The sequence below is a fragment of the Pipistrellus kuhlii genome, unplaced genomic scaffold (assembly GCF_014108245.1).
Source record: "Pipistrellus kuhlii isolate mPipKuh1 unplaced genomic scaffold, mPipKuh1.p scaffold_m20_p_74, whole genome shotgun sequence".
Lineage (NCBI taxonomy): Eukaryota > Metazoa > Chordata > Mammalia > Chiroptera > Vespertilionidae > Pipistrellus > Pipistrellus kuhlii.
Window position 1 is genome coordinate 231681 of NW_023425578.1, and position 19472 is coordinate 251152.

General features: G+C 54.7%; 1 long non-coding RNA gene across 2 annotated transcripts; it reads right to left on the reverse strand.

Annotated features, from left to right (window-relative positions):
- Positions 1–7155: 7155 nt before the first annotated feature.
- On the reverse strand, positions 7156–19020 carry LOC118710467. Of its 2 annotated transcripts, none has more exons than XR_006740598.1 (3): positions 18812–19020; positions 7681–7804; positions 7156–7340 (listed from the first exon to the last, which is right to left on the reverse strand). It is a non-coding gene; the product is annotated as an uncharacterized LOC118710467 (long non-coding RNA). The 2 variants fall into 2 exon arrangements; XR_006740597.1 differs by having other exon boundaries at positions 18840–19007.
- Between the last annotated feature and the right edge of the window lie 452 nt (positions 19021–19472).

The window sequence follows — 19472 nt, forward strand, 5'->3', positions numbered from 1 at the left end:
ACCTCGGAGCGAGCGGGCTGCCAGGCTGGGGCCAGCTGCTGGGCGCGGACACAAATAGCAGAGAAACAGGGGCTCTGGGGCAGGAAGCCGCTGGCTCGCTCGCTGAGGGATGTGGGGGAGGGGGGGTGGCCAAGGGGTGGGGAAGGGGTGTGGAAGGGACACTGGGACCCCCTCCCCCGTTCCACGGGGGTGATCATGTCAGGCCCTCAGGGACCTGGCAGCAGATTCCGTCGCAGGGCCTGGGCCGTGCCTTCCTCGGGGGTCATGCTTAGGAAGCCTGGCCTCCAGGGGGTCCCTCCACTGAGACCGCCCTGAGCACCCTGAAGTCCTCCTCCCGTCCACCGAGGGGGTCTGCAGAGGGGCTGCCTTAGGACAGCACTGCCGGGCAATGTGGAAGGTGACGATTCTGGGTGCGGCTCAGGGTCCCCTTCATTTCAGGCCACTGAAGGGAGCTGTCCGGGGGGGTTGGGCCTAGAACAAAAGAACGGGGGCGGGGGCTCTGGTCTAGGAGTCAGAAGCCCGGCCCGCAGCCAGGCCCGCCGCTGCAGTCGCAATGGGCGATCCTCTCTCTGGTCCGCAGGCGGCCCGGCCATCAGGGAGGGCGATGGGCAGGAGAGTGCAAGTGGGAAAGGGGCGGAGGTCTGACAGTGCTCACTCCGCAGAGTGCTCCAGTCCAACTCCGTTTCTAACTCTGTGCTTTTATTTTATTTTATTTTATACTTTTTATTATCTGTGTCCATATTTTAACATTGCTCCCCCCTCCCATTCATGCCCTCCCTCCCCAGAGTTTTGTGTCCATTGGTTGTACTTATATGCATGTGTACAAGTCCTTCGGTTGATCTATTATCTCCCCCAGATGTCCCTACCCTCCCCGCTGTAATTTGACAGTCTGCTTGTTGCTTTACTGTCTCTATATCTATCTTATGGTTTATCAGTTTATAATGTTCTTTATTATTCATAAATGTCTAACTCTGTGCTTTTAAAGGGCTCTTTGCTCTTTTCTGAATTCCAGTTTTCCTCCGAGATCGGGTGATAAGACCAAACTGGGTGCTCCTTGTCTCCCCGCCTGATTTTTATGGTTCCAACTCACATAAAAACGGCCTGTTTACCTCTGTGTGCACTCTGAGGAAAGTGTGAGAAAGGGACATTGGAGGTTGATGTTTGTCATGCGCAGAAATACTAAACGCTCCATGTTAGCACACGGTGTTCAGCAATGTATAAAAATAACACCGATCACGACCCATTAGGATTTACCCCAGGAAGGCAAGGATGGCTTAATAGTAGATAGTCAATCCATGTTATTCATATTCCTAAGTGAGAGAATATTATAGGAGCACTTCATAGTAAAAAACGATAGGGGAGGGTGGCGGCGGCCAGAGGGTGGGGCGGGGGGATGGAAGTTTCTCAGAAAATTGAAAGTACTCCTGCACTTCCGGGTCTGGGTGGGAGCCCAGAGGGAAGAAAGCAGGGCCTCAACAAGACGGGTGCTCCCACATGTACTGCAGCGTTCCTCACCGGCCGGGCTTCCCATTCCCCCCTCGTGCGCTGTACGGATTAAACGTGAATTAATTAGCGAGGAATTAAATGTGAAAATGAGTCAGAGGAGACGGAGACGGGCCAGGCTTTCCTGCCCGTGAGCCTCGGGCCCCCGCCCGTGGGGACTTGGGGCTGATGGCCCTCTTCTGGCCGGGAACAGGGACAGGAGGGCTAGCAGGGGAAGCCCTGCCCTCCGGAGTGACCTTTTATCTACACAGGATTGTTTCTCTGCCAAATAGACCAAAAGGAAGGAAAGCCGGCGAGATATTAGTTCTTTTCTTAGCTCCTCGATGGCTGACTCTTCAGGAAGCCCCACTTCTGAATGGGACCAAAGGGGATTTCAATTCATCCGGCCCGTCTGCAGGCGAGCTCAGCCGCCACGGGGACTGTCCCCAGCGTGCGCTCCTCGAGGTTGGGGGAGCCGGGGTCCAGCAGCCTCTTCCCAATGGGCTTGCTCATGCTGGGTGCACCCCGGGAGCCATTACGTATGCAGCACATGCCAATGGGAGTCTGACTTCTGCCCCGGAGTACAACGCACACACAAAGCGTAGCCGGCGCCTCGGGGTGCGGGGATAACCGGGCCGGCCCTCGGAGCTGCTCTGATGCAGGGGAAACGAGACATTGCGGGCAGCAGCCCTGGGGCTGGAGGGAGAGCAGAGAGGACAGAGAGGGACACGGAAGCTTCCCACCGAGACAGTCAGGTGTGGGCTGCACAGGACCCACTAAAACTGTGTGTGAAAGAAAGCCAGATGCCCCGCCCCCCAAAGATCACACCTACGACTCGCTGTGTATCAGCAGATGCAAATCCATCTACAGAGACAAAGTACATCCGCAGTTGCCTAGGCAGGATTGGGGGAGGCAGGAGAGAGGCATGACAAAGGTTCTTGGGGGTACCTGGTGGGGGATAAATATCTTGTGTTTGTTTTTTTTTTTAATATATATTTTATTGATTTTTTACAGAGAGGAGGAGAGAGGGATGGAGAGTTAGAAATATCGATGAGAGAGAATCATTGATCAGATGCTTCCTGCACCCCCCTACTGGGGATGTACTCGCAATCAAGATACATGCCTTTTTCTTTTCTTTTTTTTTAATATATTTTATTGATTTTTCACAGAGAGGAAGAGAGAGGGATAGAGAGCTAGAAACATCGATGAGAGAGAATCATCGATCAGCTGCCTCTTGCACACCCCCCACTGGGGATGTGCCCGCAGCTAAGGTACATGCCCTTGTCCAGAATCGAACCCGGGACCTTTCAGTCCACAGACCAACGCTCTATCCACTGAGCCAAACCGGTCCCGGCAAGATACATGCCTTTGACAAGAATAGAACCAGCGACCTTTCAGTCCGCAGGCCGACACTCTATCCATTGAGCCAAACTGGCCTCGGCAATAATACCTTGACCTTGACAATAGTTTCAGGAGAGGATGTATAAGTCAAAATACTATAACAGATTGGGCGTCTTACCCAGGTGCAGTTTATTTATGGCGTGCCAGTCACACCTCAGTGACGCTTTTTGGAAAAGAGTTAAAATAGAAGGAAAGCTACACGAGTACAGGGTGCCTGCCAGCGGACACTCCCACACCCGGGGGAGGTATCACCACAGGACGCTGTCTGAGGATCAGGGCTTCTCTCCGTAAGGCGATCCAGACGAACCAGTCGGTGCTAAGGTTCTGCCCAGATGTCTCGGTGTGCTTGTGAGGGGCACACGTGTTAGCGGGTTGGAAAGCTTCATGGAAGCTGAGAGGGTCTGACAGGACTAGGAGCAGGGATCGTGAGATGGCCGGTGTGTGTAGAGCCCGGGGAAAGGCGTGGGTTAGACACACGCATCGGTGTCACTGGAGCTAAAACTCCGCCAGGAGGGCTCTGTGTCCTTCTCCAGGGCTAAGTCCTCAGTGGGGGCTCTTGGAAAGAAAAACTGTGACATCAAAAATAAAAATAAAAAAATAAAAAAAACACAAGCGTAAGGATTAGAAGACAGACTGAGGGAAATTTTCAGAAAGCAGAGTAAAAAGAGGCAGAAACTAGGAAAGAACAGATGAGAAACTCATCCCAATGGCTGAGTCTAGAAACACAGCAAAGGGTACAAACATGATCCAAGAGAACACTCCAGAGCCAAGGAGGAAGCTCCCAGACGGAAGACACAGAGCAGCGAGCCTGATACCGGTCATGGTAAGACGTCCTGACAACGGGACCAAGAAACCCCACGAGGCCGCAGGCAGCAAAGGCTGTGGCCCCACGGCAGCCGGAGAAGCCAGGAAACACTACCCAAGTTCAGAGGCGAAAGGGACTCTGATCAGGAATCCCACCCGACACGCAGGAGCTGGCGAGTCCCCTCTCGCGCACTCTCACAAGTTCTCAAAAGCATATGTCCTCAAGAAGAAGAAAGAAATCGAGGAACGAGAAGACACAGGGTCCGGAGAGAGGCAGAGGGCTTCGCTGGAGGATGGGCAAAGGGGGTTCCAGGAGGCACCCCCGAGGCAGAAGGCTCCGAGAAAGTTTCCCACGGACATGCCCGGGGGCCTGGCGGCGGGCAGTGCGTAGGGTTCGCTGTGATAGGATCTTAGGAGCCTGAGCATATGGGAAACAAGATAATCAAAACAAAGACGCCGGGACGGAAAAGGCGATAGGAGCTGGCTCTGTGGCTTCGCTGTGATGGCATTTACTTGGTCATAATGACAAGTGCACTGAGGATCGATCTACGGAAATTACACTCCAACGCACTGGGAAGAAGGGGGTTCAGGAGGTGAGGGTGTGTACAGAGGGGGTGACAGGACCAGGGCAAGGTGCCGAGTCCTCCTCTCCCGCGGTGGGAAGTCAGCAGATAATGCCTGGACGGAGGCAGGAAGTAGCAACACAAACATGTTATTTATAGAGAGGTAAAAGAATTCCTTAACCAAGTTGAAATGGTCCCTTCAGGGCAGGGGAGCTGGGGGTGGGACGGGGGTGGGGTAGGGGATGGAGGGAGGCTGAGGGCCACATTTGTCTTAAAAAACCTCGTAGAATGGTAAAAGTTGACTTTTAAAAGTATGTGCCTATGGAACTTTGATACAATTTAAAATAAGAATTTAAAACGTGAGAATGGGCCTGGACGGTGTGGCGCAGTTGGCTGGGGCATCGTCCCGAACACCAGAAGGTGGCGGGTTTGACGGGCACATATGCAGGTTTCGGGTTCAATGTCCAGTCCAGTTGGAGGACTAACAAAATAAAATCAATTGATCAATAAAACTCTTTAGCCCGGCAATTGTGAATCTGGTTCAGTTTGGGTCTCAAAAGAAAGTTCAATCGTTGTGCTGTTGATACTTGGCTCTGTTGACTAATGAGTTTGCCACCGAGCTTTGAGGTCCTCTGTTCCCCAGCAGTGGACAGCTCCCGCCCGGAGCGGAGACCTGGGGGAACAGCAGGTGAGGCAGATCGCCCCCCTGACTTTCCGTGGATGGGGCCTGGCCCTGAGCAGCTTCATCTCCTTTGAACTTGATGTAGACCTGCTCTTCCCGCTGGTCGTTTTTCAACACTGATTCCCGAAGTGGAGGGAGGTGCGGAGAAGATGGAGCTGGGGTCAGACGGTTTTTCGCCGTGTTTGGTGGCCGGGCGTGTGGGGAGGAGCTCCCTGTCGGTCTCTCAGAGCCGGCAGAGGCCGTCTTCCCTGGGCTCCTCCCTGGGCTCCTCCCGGCGCTTCCTTCGGGGGAGGCAGCGGCTGCGCTGCGGAGGCTGTGGAGGCGCGGCCGGGCGCTCGGGGCCCCGGTCACCTCGGAGGAGGGAAGCTGATTGTTTTCTCAGGCCCCTCTCGTGTTTGTCCTTCCCGGGGCCTCGAGCAGGCCTGTGCCCGAGCCCATTTCCTCCGCTAGCACACCACTGAACACACGCCCACGTTCACACACAAACCAAGGGCAGAGGAAGGGGGACAGGCTGCTGAGGACCAGAGTCACTAAAAGTTCAGGCTAAGAATAGACGAGGAACTCTGAGAGCCGCCCGGCTATGTGACCTCCTGCAGGGGCTTGGCGCGCAGCCCACCAGCTTTGTGTTCCTATGTCTTCACCAAGAAGAGCACTCGCTCGGGAGCCAGGAGATCCGGGTTCGAGGCGGGGCTCTGCCAGTGCCTTCTTGTGGGGCCTCAGGGGAGTCCTTCTCTTCTCGATGCCTGTTTACAGTTTGTGAAATGAAAGGATTGGACTAGACTCCAAGATGCTCCCACTCCAATGCTGACCATCACCATCATCACCATCACCATCACCACCACCATCACCACCACCACCACCATCATCACCACCACCATCACCACCACCATCACCACCACCACCACCACCACCACCACCATCACCACCACCACCACCACCATCACCACCATCACCACCACCATCACCACCATTATCACCACCATCACCACCACCACCATCACCAACATCTCCATTACCACCCTCACCATCAACTGCATCACCATCATCACCACCACCACCACAAAGAAAGACAGGTAGAATGCCGGCCAGCCTGGAGCCAAGAGGGCTGAAGGGGGTGCTTTAAATGGGAAAGTCTGTGTTCTGTGGAGCGGATCTCAGTAACATCGCTGGGGAGGGGTGAGTACACCGTGAGAGCACAGTCTCTTCCCCAACCAGAACCCCTGTCCCTCTTCCAGAGACAGCTCTGCTTCTTGCCTCCGCTTCTAGAACAGCCCAGGCCTAACCCAGTACATTTTTAATCTATTATTATAGATACTTTTCTTTGCGAACGGAGGAAGAGATATGCTGTTTGGGGTGGCTTCTTTCACTGGACAACAGACCGTGCAGATCCGCCTCCTGTTTTCCGCTCCTGTGCAGAGGGCCCCCATGGGGACTATCGCGATGCATTTAAGCCTTAAATTTTAAGGGGTTCCCCGACTGCGGAACCTTCGATTGTTCCAGGCTGTGTAGCAAACAGCGCTGCAGCAAGCACCTGTGCGTGGGCCTCAGGTGTATGCACAGATATATAATAGCATAGACTCCGAGTTCTGGGATGGCAGACCAAAAGGTTAATGCTTATCAAATATTGACATTGCTAAACTGACTTCCCCAGAACTTACGCCAATTGACACTCCTGCCAAGAATTCATTCATTCGTTTTTTAAAATATATTTTATTGATTTTAGAGAGGAGGGCAGAGAGAGGGAGAGAGAAACATCAGTGATGAGAAAGAATAATTGATCAGCTGCCTCCTGCACACCCTCCACTGGGGATTAAGCTGGCAACCTGGTCATGTGCCCTTGACTGGAATTGAATCCATGACCCTCCTGTCCACAGGTTGATGCTCTATCCACTGAGCCAAACAGGCTAGGGCCATTTTTTTAAAAAAAAATATATATATATATTTTTTTTTATTGATTTTAGAGAAAGAGAAAGGGAGAGAGAGAAACAATGATTAGTTGCCTCCTCCTACTGGGGATCAAACTTGCAACCTGCGTATGTGCTCTGACCCGGAATCAAACCAGTGACCTTCCGGGGCACGGCCAGCTGAGCCACACAGGCCAGGGACACTCATTCTATTTTTAACTCACCCACTGTTGAGTGCCTACCCTGTGCCAGGCACTACGCCATCTCTGAGAGCTCAGCTGGTGAACACCCAATAACGCACGCCAAAGGGACGGAACCCAGACCCTGGCGGAGCTCGGGGGCAGAGAAAGCCAGCTGTGTGGCGTTTCTTCAGGGGCGGCTCCGGGGGAGCAGAGAGGTGCAGGGCAGGCTGGCGCTGGGGCTTACACCGGGCGGGGCGGGTATGAGAATCCTAGGCTTCCGTGTCCTTCTCTGTAAAACAGGATCACAGCACCCACCACAGGCCTCCTGAAGGGCTCGGTGAAATGACGGCTGGTGCGTAACAGTGAGCACTTCCTTAATGACAGCTGTTGTTGCTCTAAACAGCCTCACAGCTGAGAAAACTGGGCCGAGGGCGGGACCCACTGCCGAAGGTCCCAGGGACCGTGCGCGGCCCCCGGGGCCTCCACGCCGAGAACTGCCAAGTACACCAAGCGGCCGCCCTCCGGGCTGCTCCCCGGCAGCCGGGTTTTGGGGTGAAGAGCTCCCCGAGAATGGGGTTTTCAGTCCCAGACAGCGGGGGGGGGGGGTATATGGGGGCACAGGGGTTCTTTGGGGAGAAGCGGGCCGGCTGGGGCGTACTCACAAGATGTCCAGGCCCAGGACTGCTCTCAGCCAAGGGCAACAAGCTCTGGTGGCTGCTGGCCCATCTGCTCCGATGAGACTCTCTCAGCCCTCGGTCTCCCATTGGTTTCATTCCAAAGAATCTCCTGGAGAAGAGATAAGCAGCATAAAGGCGCAGCTGTGGAAATAATCAGATTGGGGGGGGGGGGGGAAGGCACGCTCAGATCTCTTTGGCCTGGTGAGATTGTCAAAGAAGCCAAGTTTGTGGCGTGCTCTCTCCGCTCTGCCCGCGCCTTTTCCTCACCTGTGGCCCCTTCTCTCTCTGCCCACAGCCAGGTGCCCCCGATCCCTGCGCCTCCGCCTGGGAGTGAACCTTCCTTCAGCCCTCCCTCCTTCATTGAGTCTCATCCCCTCCTCCTCCTAACCTTTCCTTTATCGTCATTATTACTATTATCTTTAATCCTCACCCAAAGACGTTTTCACTGATCTTTTAGAGAGAGGAAGGGAGAGGGGGCAAGAGAGGAAAAAGAATCAATGTAAGAGAAACATCGATTGGTTGCCTCCTGTTTGCAATTTTGACCCAACCGGGAGTCAAACGCGCAATTGCCCTGACCTGGAATTGAACCTGCAACCTTTTGGTGTACAAGATGATGCTCCCACCAACTGAGCCATCGGCCAGTGCTTTCCTTTATTGGTTTTGGAGAGAGAGAGAGAGAGAGATTGAGAGAGATTGATTGACTTATTTATGCATTCCTTGGTTGCTTCTTGTAAGTGCCCCGGCTGGGGATGGAACCCACACCTGTGGCATATTGGGATAATGCTCTAACCACTTGGGCTACCGGACGGGGCCCTAACCTTTCCTTTAAAGAAGATGCTTACTAGGTTGACAGGGAGAGTATGGCACAGGATTCAGAGAAGTCAGCATTCTGGGTTTGACCTCTGCTGGCGAGTGCTTTATGAACTTGGGCAAGTCAGCTACGGTTCCTGGGCCTCAGGCTCTTTATCTACAAAAACGCTGGACAGCATCTCGCATTTCAAGTTACCACGGAGAAGATGCTGCTGCCAAGGGCAGGGACCCCATTGATCTGCCTAAAGGCAGGGAAGTGCACGGAGGAGGAGTGAGGCCAAGGGCAGACACTGTCAGCGTGCAGGGGCCAGAACCACTGAGCTGCTGGTCGGGCGTGCCCTGTCGGACGGGTGGCACTGGCGTCCAGTGCTGGATCAGCGAGAAGGGGTTTGCCCCTGAACAAGAGGCCTAGATTTTGAAGTCTATTCTCGTACGAGGCTCGCTCTGCATTAGACTTGGTGCCGGGGAACATCCAGACCAGCTCTGGACCACACCAGTCTACTCCTGAAAGGAAGCAGACAGACGGAGCTGTGGCCCAGATCTCCAGCAGCAAGTGTAGCATCCTGCCCGGGGCAACTTTCTCAGCGAGGCTAAGAAGGGAGGAAGGGAGACCCGTGAAAGGGATCTTGCACGCAAACTTGGGGAAGTGACGCTAGAAGATTCCAAAATATGTGACGATGACAGCACCTGTGTGGATGGTTCCACTTTCGTTGCAGCTGCGACCAGTTTCGTTACCGGATGAGACTTCCACTGAAGTCATCTGAGAAAACTTAGAAACCTTAGTGACTGTCACCGACGTGTGCTATCAGGGAGGCGTGCCTAATCTTTTTTTTTTTTAATATATATTTTTATTGATTTCCGAGAGGGAGAGGGAGTTAGAAACATCAAGGATGAGAGAGAATCCTTGATTGGCTGCCTCCTGGGGATGGAGTCCACAACCTGGGCATGTGCCCTTGACTGGAATCGTACCCAGGACCCCCCCAGTCCACAGGCCGACGTCCTATCCACTGAGCCAAACCAGCTAAGGGCGGCGTCCGTAATCTTAGCACATTGCGGGCAGATCATGAGCATCCTCGTGTTTTCCTGTTACACAGTATTTCACATAGATGTTAAAGGCACGCCTTAAAATTATCCATTGCATTTTGAAGTTATTTATGACATGTTCTTACAAGCCAGTATCTTTTTAAAGCCTGATACTTTGTAAAACGTTTTTTGTACTCGTTCAATAGGAGCTTATCTGGCCACAGGGTAAAGCTAGCAATAAAACTACTGGCACACAATGGGTCAACCCCGTGGTCGGCAAACTGTGGCTCTCTGGCCCCTTGAGTGTGGCTCTTCCACAAAATACCACGGCCTGGGCAAGTCTATTTTGAAGAAGTGGCGTTAGAAGAAGTTTAAAAATGTGGCTCTCCAAAGAAATGTCAATCGTTGTGCTGTTGATCTTTAGCTCTGTTGACTCATGAGTTTGCCGACCACTGGGTTGACTTTCCCCGCAGAGGAAGGCATGGAGGAGGCAGACTTGAGATCTGGACTCTGAACTAGCCTGCGGCAGTCACTGCCTCAGGGTCCCTGCCGAGGAGAACAGAACCCCAACTTTTCTTCTCTGCTGTCTCACTATGGGTTGACAACGACTCTTGCAGGGTGAGACCTGGGCACAGTGGGTGCAGCGGAAGCACTGGCCACTGGGCACTGGGCTGGCCCCTCTGCCAGGCCTGCTCAGGTTGGCGCCAGCGGCCACTCAGCCAGCGGGGCGTCCTCACAGGGACACGCTGAGGGGGGGGTGCTGTTTGTGGGGAGTCTTCAGTGACTTTCCACTGAGCTGTGGGAAAATTTGACAGTCCACTGTGGCTGAATCATAACCCAGAGGTCCTGACCACTCAGATCGTTGAAAATTCCTTCCATTCCTTTCCCAAAAGGGGAACCTGGCAAGCGCTAATTGTTTAATTCCATGTACCTCTGGGCGCTGCGATCGGGCGCAGGTGCAGGGCCGGGTGCTCTCAGCAGGGCAAAGGGCACCGGGATAGCTGCATCCGCAACCGCTCGTCACCACAGCTCCGTTTCTCCAGTGCTCACCACTGCCAGCTCTTTCACTGGGAAGGTTTGTGTTTTTACATTGAATCTTCATCACCACCCAGGGGAGTATTCACTGCAAGTATCCCCAGTTACAGAGGAGGAGACTGAGGCCCAGAGAGGCTAACAGCGTGGACGGACAGGAGGGGGAGGCTGAACAAGCATGCGGACCCCTGAGCCCGGGCCCCTGACTGGGGCGGTCCGGGGGCCCGGATGCCGGGCCAGCAGGGCCGCTGAGCACAGAGGCCTGCGGCCCCGGCGGACCAGGCCAGGCCGCAGCTGAGAAAACAGACGCAGCGCCGGTGGGAACGGCCTGGTGACGGAGCCGGAAGCGGAGGCTCTCTCTTAAGGAGCTGCAGTTCTCGGATTCCTCGTCCCTTGTTCTTTAGGAAATGGAAACATAAAACTTTCATACAGTCCTTCTGCAATATACTGACTCTCCCATTCCTCCTTACGGCTTTTTTTTTCTTTCTTTTTTTCTTTTTTTCTTTTCTTAAACTTGCCTCTTTTATGATGTCTCCTTTTCTTAAAAAAAAAAAATCATCTTTATCGTTGGAAGTATTACATATGTCCCCCTTTTTTCCCATTGGCCCCTTCTAGCCTGTACCCGGCCCCTTCCCCCAGGGATGACTACTTCTTCTTTTTTTTAAAGCCCAAGAAAGTGAAAGCTGAAAAAGATATTGAAAACGCTTTTAACCATTCCCCCGTTTTTTAGCAAACACTGCTATTCAGCTGTGCTTCCTCTTGGTCAATCATCCAATCAGCGCTTTTAACCTCACACTACCCTCCTTTGCCTCTGCCTCCTAGGAGATGACCGGCCGCAGCTCGGTGTGTCCACTCGGCAGGCCTTGCTCTGCACAGGCGGTCCTCACTTCTGCCTCCATCCTGGGGAGGGCGGGCGGGCATCCGTGTTTCCCCCAGGTGGTGTCTGCACAGGGACCTGGGCCCCGTCCTTCGAGCCTCCTCTATATCTGAGCCCATGGAACCGGTAACACGCGGCAGAAAGAACGGGGTCCGTGTAGGGAAACAAATCTTCCCCTTCTAACACGGTAGTTAACCAGGCGAGTCCAGGGGACGCAAACCTCCTTCACATCGAGGCGGAGAGTGGGAGAGCCGCTGTGAAGCGCAGTGGGTCACCTGGCACACACAGACATGCCTGCCCTGCGGCTCCTCCCCCTTTCTCACAAATGTTCGAAGGAGCTTCATGGTGTGTTTTTTTAAGCCCAATCTTATGCCCTGGCTGCTGGGGCTCCGCTGGCTGGGCGTTGTCCCAGGCACCAAGAGGTTGTCGTTGGATTCGATGTTGCTGTCCCTCCCTCCCCCTTACTTTCTAAAAGTCAATAAAAAGAAAATACCTTTTAAAAAGCCCTCTCCTCTCCTCAAACAATGAACTATTCTTGCTCCTTCCTGTCATTCCGAGCTTATTCAAGCCACCCTCTTTGCTGGCCCTTCCTTCTCCCAATTCAATGAGCTCTGTCCTCGACATGCTGGTTCCCACGGCACCAGCTTAGCTCACTTCCGTCCTCCCGAGCTCTGACTGCGATGCCCGCTGCCCGCTGAGCCCGATGCGCTGAGGTGGGTGCAGAGGTTGGGCCAGACTCTAAGCATCTCCGAGAGGCTTTCCAAACCCTCTGAGTGGCAGCACACTGGGGGAAAGGCGGGCCCTGCCCGGAGTGTGCACAACACTGCCAATTATGCCACAGCCCTGCTTTTCTTTTCTTTAAATATTTTTATTGCTTTCAGAGAGGGAGGGAGAGGGAGAGGGCGATAGAAACATCAATGATGAGAGAGAATCATGGATTGGCTGCCTTCTGCACATCCCCCACTGGGGATGCAGCCCAAACCCAGGCCTGTGCCCTTGACTGGAATCAAACCCGGGACCCTTCAGTCTGCAGGTGGCCGCTCTGTCCAATGACCAAACCGGCCAGGGCTCACAGACCTGCTTTTCACTTCATCCCTGAAGCAGCCAGTCCAGCAGCACTGCACCAGCATCTTACGCCAGAGGCGGCCCAGGAGAGCCAGGCCACTGGCTCAGGGTCATGTACTGACCCGCAGCCGCGGAGGCTTTACAAACCTCTGGCCGTGCAGTGCCCGGGGCTCCTGAGGAAGCAGCACGCCGCTTCCCCACGGGTGACAGGATCATCAAACAGTACGATGGCGACAGGGTCCTGTCACACATGGCCATAACCTTACCACCCTTTCCATTCAGGCGTCTCCCCCACCACATCCTGTACTGACCAGTCCAGGAGAACACTGAGGGGGCAAATAACCAACCAGCCATGGAAATGTGCCCCAGGTTTTGACAAGCATGGAACGTTCGAAGTAAACATGTCTTCAAATCACCAAGCCTGACTCCCTCGGTTATAACATCACTAGGAGCCCAACGCTCGATTTGAAATCCAACGGTACCGCCCACCCTCGAGTCACCCGTCCCGCCCTGCCTCCCTCTCCGGCCCTTGAAGCAGCCTGGCCACTGCTGAGCAGGCCCTCCCCCTGCGCAGGCGCTTGGAGGCCCCTGCCACCCCGCCCCCAATGCTGCGCACACAACCTCCTCCTGTGCAGTAGGCCCATTCCAGCGTCCTGGGTGATTAGCATATTTCTCTATTATATAAAATCATCATCATTATGTGGTTAAAGTCTGCTCTGCTCCAGGTCAGCAGGCAAACGGTATTTCCTTCTCCTTCTGCCAGGGGTTCAGCTGCAGGCTACCAACCGGGCCTTCACTCATGGCTCTCAGCTCAGACAGGCAGTGAGTCTTCTTTGTTCCTCCTCTAAACGCTCCTCCTTTGGCGCTGGGGCTCCATGCGTATGTCTGTCTCGAGCAGACCTTTCTACTACCTTCAGCGGGTTGGAAGCCTGCAGGTCTGAATTATTTAAGGAACAAACATCTCCACTTGTCCTGCCAAACACGTTGATCAATGCCCACTTAAGCGATGTGATCATCGCCTCCCGGCCCCAAAGGGCTCCTCGCTCCTCCAGGTGACTAAGCGTGTCTGCAATCCTCCTTCCTTTAATTGGATCATTCCCAGGCCGGTCTCATCCTTCTGGTTTTCACAACTTCACACAATCCTTTTCCGCCCGTGCATGCGGCAAAGGGTTTCATGGCTGGCGTTGTTTCTCAGCACGCATGTCTCTAGAACCTTCCACATATCTGCACACGCTGGTGCGGGCAGCCCCTTACGGACACGGTGTTCCAGACAGACTGGCACCTTTTCCTGCTGGCAGCCGTGCTTCTCCTTCTTCGTGGGTTGACCTGTCGGTGTCCTTCACACGTCATTTTGGCTCAGAAGTTTGTCCTGTCGCCTCCGGACCCGTGGGGCGCTTCTGGTGACGGGATCACCTAATATTGTCAACACTGTCACTGTTTATCCAGCACTGAGCGTGGGCTGCGTCTGCAGCCTTAGGGCTGTAATTCAAACCACCAGCCTTCCCCCTTCCCCCCCCCACACCTCGCTGTGTCCTCCCACTGTCCCTCCAGGCCTAGCACAGTGCCTGGCCCGTAGCAGGTGCTCAGAACGAGGAGCCCTTATGATTCTGGTTCTGATCATGGAAACAAGCACGGGACTTATTCATGTGTGACCCCTGCGCCCGGCACAGGGCCTGGCACATCAGGGGCTGAGCACCGACCTGTGACCCAGGAGGTCACATTCGATTTCCAGGCGGGGCACACGGCCAGGTGGCAGGTTTGTTCCCCGGCTGGGGTGTGTGTGATGTTTCTCAAGATCAATTTTTAAAACAAAAAATAGTTTTAAACAAACCAAATGCACTATTAATATAATATTAACAATGATGAAGCCCTCCTATTACCTGGTTTTTCAGTAGGATCGAGCGCATTTCTTGACTCTCGTTTATTTATGTGACAGACTGTCTTGAACTGTCCTGTGGTCTCTTTGGATGTCACATCCCTGTTTGGGGGTTCACAGGAAAGCCATTTACTGGCTCAGCCACCCGTTGAGGACTTCCTTCGACAACACTCCCACCAAGTGGCCACTCGGACGGCACTCGGACGCCCGGACTGAGCTCTCTGCCTGCAGAGGCAGCGCGGCTCATCTTCCCACCGCTTGTTGGGAATCATTGCTTTGGCCTGAAATATGCCTGACTTCCGTCCACTGCCTCAGCTCCCCGCCCTGGGGCCCCGCGGAACTAACATAAACCTCTTCTATACGGCCCCTTCCCATAGCTGCCTGCACAGCTGGCTGGAGCAGGCCCTGGGACCTTCAAAGGGCTGACTCGGGGCAGGTAGCGGGCGGCGTATGGGCAGGCAGGCGGCCCGGCACAGAGAGCGGCTCCGAGAAGAGCAGTCTGCTGAGAGGCCTGTGCAGGACTGCTGCTGGGCTCTGCTTTTAAAGATCTTCCTAGGTCTTTTTTTTTTTTTTTTTTTTTTTTTTTAATAATAAAAGAACATTTATTTGGTGAACCACCTACAAGAAATGGGTTTAGGAAACAAGTTATAGAGACAGCACTCTCAGGGCTTGGGAAGGAGGAAGGCGATGACAATGTGCCTGGGGGGCAGGGGGAGGGGCCAGGGAGAGGGAAAGGTGTGGGCATGCCGCTGGGAGGGCAGCTCCTGGGAGGAGAGGGTCCTGGGAGGGAGGACAGGCTCCTGGGAGGGAGGACAGGCTCCTGGAGGGTGGGCAAACTTGGTCCTCGGTCCTAAGGGGTTTAAGGGTGGAGATTTCAGGGCAGGATCTCAATAGAAGACTCGGCAGTTTTCCAGGTGTGTCCTTTCAAGGTTGTGGTCTCCACTGATTGCCTGGCCGGCACCAGGCAGGGTCATTATTCCGTGCAGCTGGCCCGGGCCTAGCTGTGTTGGTTTTGTTGTTTTTCTGGGCCTGGAGCTGAAATACAACTGAGGCCTTGATGTTATCTCCACGGAGGGAAGGCTGGGGCTCCAAGCCCCATGCCCAGCCATGTTCTAGGGGACAGAAAGTCTCCTGGCGGTGAGGTCCCACCCTGGGGCTTTCCACCTTGGTGACCTTCTGAAGCTGGCCCATCGTCCGTACTGTGCTCGTGTCTAACTGCCCCCACATCCCGCCTCAAGATTTTTTGGGACTTTTTTAAAATGCCGCGGGACACGGGACAAATTGTTAAAAATCGGGACTGTCCCGCCAAAAGCGGGACATCTGGTCACCTTAGTTAAAAGGAAATTAATTAGAAGGTGGCCAACGGGGCGGACTGGGCGAGACAGGCTGGACACACCCTGGAGCCAACCTCCTGTGTTGAGCATCTGCCCCCTGGTGGTGGTCATTGCGCGTCATAGCTAGCGGTAGGACAGTCGAACGGTCGGATGGCTTTTATATGTATAGATTGAAACACAATGTCTCCCCCTAAATGACATGCCAGGCAAAGTCTTGGTTAATAAAAGCACACTTGGAGACTGCTCTTATTGAATCTGGGCAAAGAAATATATTGCCACGACTCAGTCATCAAGAATTGTAGATTTTCTTTTTAAATTTTTTCCCCTTCTTCTTCTCAGGGTTCGCACTAGTAATAAGGCCATTGAGTGATGTTACCTACAGGGTGAGGTCTTCTCATCTAAATATTTCTGTCCTCATGCCTGGCACTTTCACCATCAGAAGTTCCTTCTGTAGGGTCCTGAATGGTTCCTTATGAAAATGGAGTTGATCAGTGCATTTTCCCGCTGGTCAGCTAACATTAACATGGATTCTTTTTTAAAAGGTGGATTATTAAATTTTATCCGGAGCAGAGACCTTGCAGGGATGAGCAGGGCAACACCAAGGGACCAAAAGGTGAAGCTGCTCAAAGGGAGACAAAGACACCTCAGGTGCCACCACTTCAAAGAAAGATGGATGGAGCCACCCTCTGCTCCAGCGTCCATGCGCAGTCCGATTTGCCTACATTAGTCCCAAGCTCTCCCGGGCGCGGTATTTACGTCTACATCAGGATGATCACAAAACAGCGACAGTGAAATCGACCCTGGCAAAGCACGAGGAGCTGCACCCTCCGGGCTAACAAACATCGGAAGCTAGAGAAACAAGTTAACCCAGAAACGGGGCCGTTAGAAAGCCGACTGGGAAATTGGGTCACCTCGGATCTTTTCTCCCTCGACCGTACCGGCTCCCGCAGTCTCCTTTCCAGCAAGTGTCGTGTTTAATTTGGAAATGCGACCGCGTCTGAGAGCCTCTACCCCGGAGTTCACAGGATTCGCGGGAGGATTAAACGGGACCGCAGAGAGGCAAATGCTTTGGTGCCGTGCTGGCCGAGGGCACCGCAGCCCCTTGGGCTCATCAGAGAAACGAGGACAGGGGGCACCTCCGGGCGGCGGCCCCTGCGAGCATCGCTCACCCAGCAAAGAGCACACAGTCTCAGACCTTCCCGTGCCCATGGGCAGAGCCCACCGCACCCTACCCCCGTCCCCGGAGGATGGGAATGGACACCCAACGTAAACACAGACACTAGAGAGCTCCTCCCTGGAAACTGGCCTCCATCACGGAACTCTTCGGTGAAGAGGAGCACGTAGAGGGATTTTTCTGTGAGTAGTCCCGTGGTCGGCAAACTCGTCAGCCCACAGAGCCAAGTATCAACAGCACAACGATGGACATTTCTTTAAAGAGCCACGTTTTTAAAAAAATATATTTTATTGATTTTTTACAGAGTGGAAGAGAGAGGGATAGAGAGTTAGAAACATCGATGAGAGAGAATCATCAATCAGCTGCCTCCTGCACACCCCTTACTGGGGATGTAGCCCGCAACCAAAGCACATGTCCTTGACCAGAATCGAACCCGGGACCTTTCAGTCCGCAGGCTGACGCTCTATCCACTGAGCCAAACCGGTTTCAGCCATTTTTTAAAGTTAAACTTCTTCTAACGCCACTTCAACATAGACTCGCCCAGGCCGTGGTATTTTGTGAAAGAGCCCACTCAAGGGGCCAAAGAGCCGCAGTTTGCCAACCACGGGGCTAGATGATCAGAACCGTGTTACAGCTAAATCACCCCCAAGCACTGACTGTCTTCCCACTTCCTCTCTTCCCCTCCCCAGCCCTCCCCTCCTTTCCTGCGAGGACAACAGATCATGCAGATTCCTGGCTCCTGGCTTTGAAGGCTTTTTTTTTTTCTTTTCTTTTTTTTAATAAAATGATTTTTAATAAGCTATTGCAAACATAAAGGAAAGCCAAAGAACAGAGACCTGGCTGTGTTAAGGTTCGGATCCTCCGCTTGGGATCTATTTTAAAACGCTATGTGTCGGCACAGGGTGCCCACTCTCCGTGCTACCGCCTCTCCCAGGGGGCGCCGCGGGCCTGGGGCTGTGCGGACCCCCTGCTTCCTGCTCCCGTTCGGATGCACTTTGCCAAACGGTCCGCTATCTGCCAACCACGCCGTGTCCCCACAGGGGAGGAGTCCCTCGCTCCAGGGTGCAGTCCACACCTTAACAGGCATTAGCAGAGCTTAACGCCTTTTCGCATGGCCCTGGCTGGCGTGTAGAGCAGTGGGTAGAGCGTCAGCCTGCAGAAGGAAAGGTTCGATTCCGGTCAAGGGCATGCCCCTTGGTTGTGGGCACATCTCCGGTGGGGGATGGCATCCCCAGTGGGGGGGTGCAGGAGGCAGCTGGCCAATGCTTCTAACTCTCTATCCCTCTCCCTTCCTCTGTAAAAAAAAATCAATAAAATATATTTAGAAAGTAAAAAATTTTTTTTAAATAAAGTGATTGCCACACACACACACACACACACATTCATCATGGTGTTTCTCCCTCCCTCTCTCTTTCTCTCTGAAATCAATGGAAATGTATTTTTTTTTAAAATAAGACGATCACCACAGAAGGATCTAGCGAAGCGTCTTATTTAGAGCGGAAAGGAAACCGGCAGCTATCACCACCTTCATGGGACTTTCTAAGTCCTCTGAGGGGGCGTTTCCTGAGGTGAAACCTGATGGAGACCAGGGATGCGCCCAGGCCGCACCGGTGCCTCTGCCCTGACCCCGCCGGAGCCAGCCTCGCCCTGCGGGCCCCGCCCTGCGGGCACCAGCCGACCGGCCCGGGAGGGATGCACGGAGGGCTCCCGGGCCCAACTCTTCCGGTCGCGGTGGGGAGAGGCCAAGCCCACGGGCTGCGGAACCCGGCCCGCCCTTCACCTCAGAGCAGGGCTGCGGACGCCCTTCACCTCAGAGCCGAGCTGCGGACGCCCTTCACCTCAGAGCCCGGCTGCGGACGCCCTTCACCTCAGAGCCCGGCTGCGGACGCCCTTCACCTCAGAGCCCGGCTGCGGACGCCCTTCACCTCAGAGCCGCGCCGCCGCCCGCCTCACCTCCTCTCCCGGTGGTCGGTCCCGCCCCGACACCTCGGGGCAGGTGAGGGGCGGAACCGGAAGGCGAGCGAGAGGCCCAGGGCGAGGGGACTGGACCGCAGCGATGGAGGCGCCCCCGGGGCGCGAGCCTCCCCAGGCCGAGCGGGTGAGGGGGCGTGGCCTGGCGCGTGCCTGAGGAGGCGCGAAGGGCAGGGGGCGTGTGTCGCTGTGAAGGGGCGTGTCCGAAGCTCTGGAGCGCTGATTGGCTGCGTGCTGCGAAGGCTTGAGGGGGGCGTGTCCCAGCGCGTGCTGAAGGAAGCTTGGAGGGTAGGGGGCGTGTCCCTCGGTGGAGGGGGCGTGTCCGGCGCGTGCCGAGGGAGGTGGAAGGGCAGGGGGCGTGTCCAGCGGTGGAGGGGGCGTGTCCGAAGTTCTGGAGTGCTGATTGGCTGCCTGCTGCGAAGGCGCGAAGGGGGCGGGTCCCGGCGCGTGCCAAAGGAAGCGCGAAGGGTAGGGGGCGTGTCCCTCATTTGAGGGGGCGTGTCCGAAAGGCAGGGGGCGGGGCCACCGGGAAGCTCTGGAGCGCTGATTGGCTGCGCGCTGCGAAGGCATGAGGAGGGGCGTGTCTTCGGGCAGCTCTCCCGGGGCTGAAGGGGA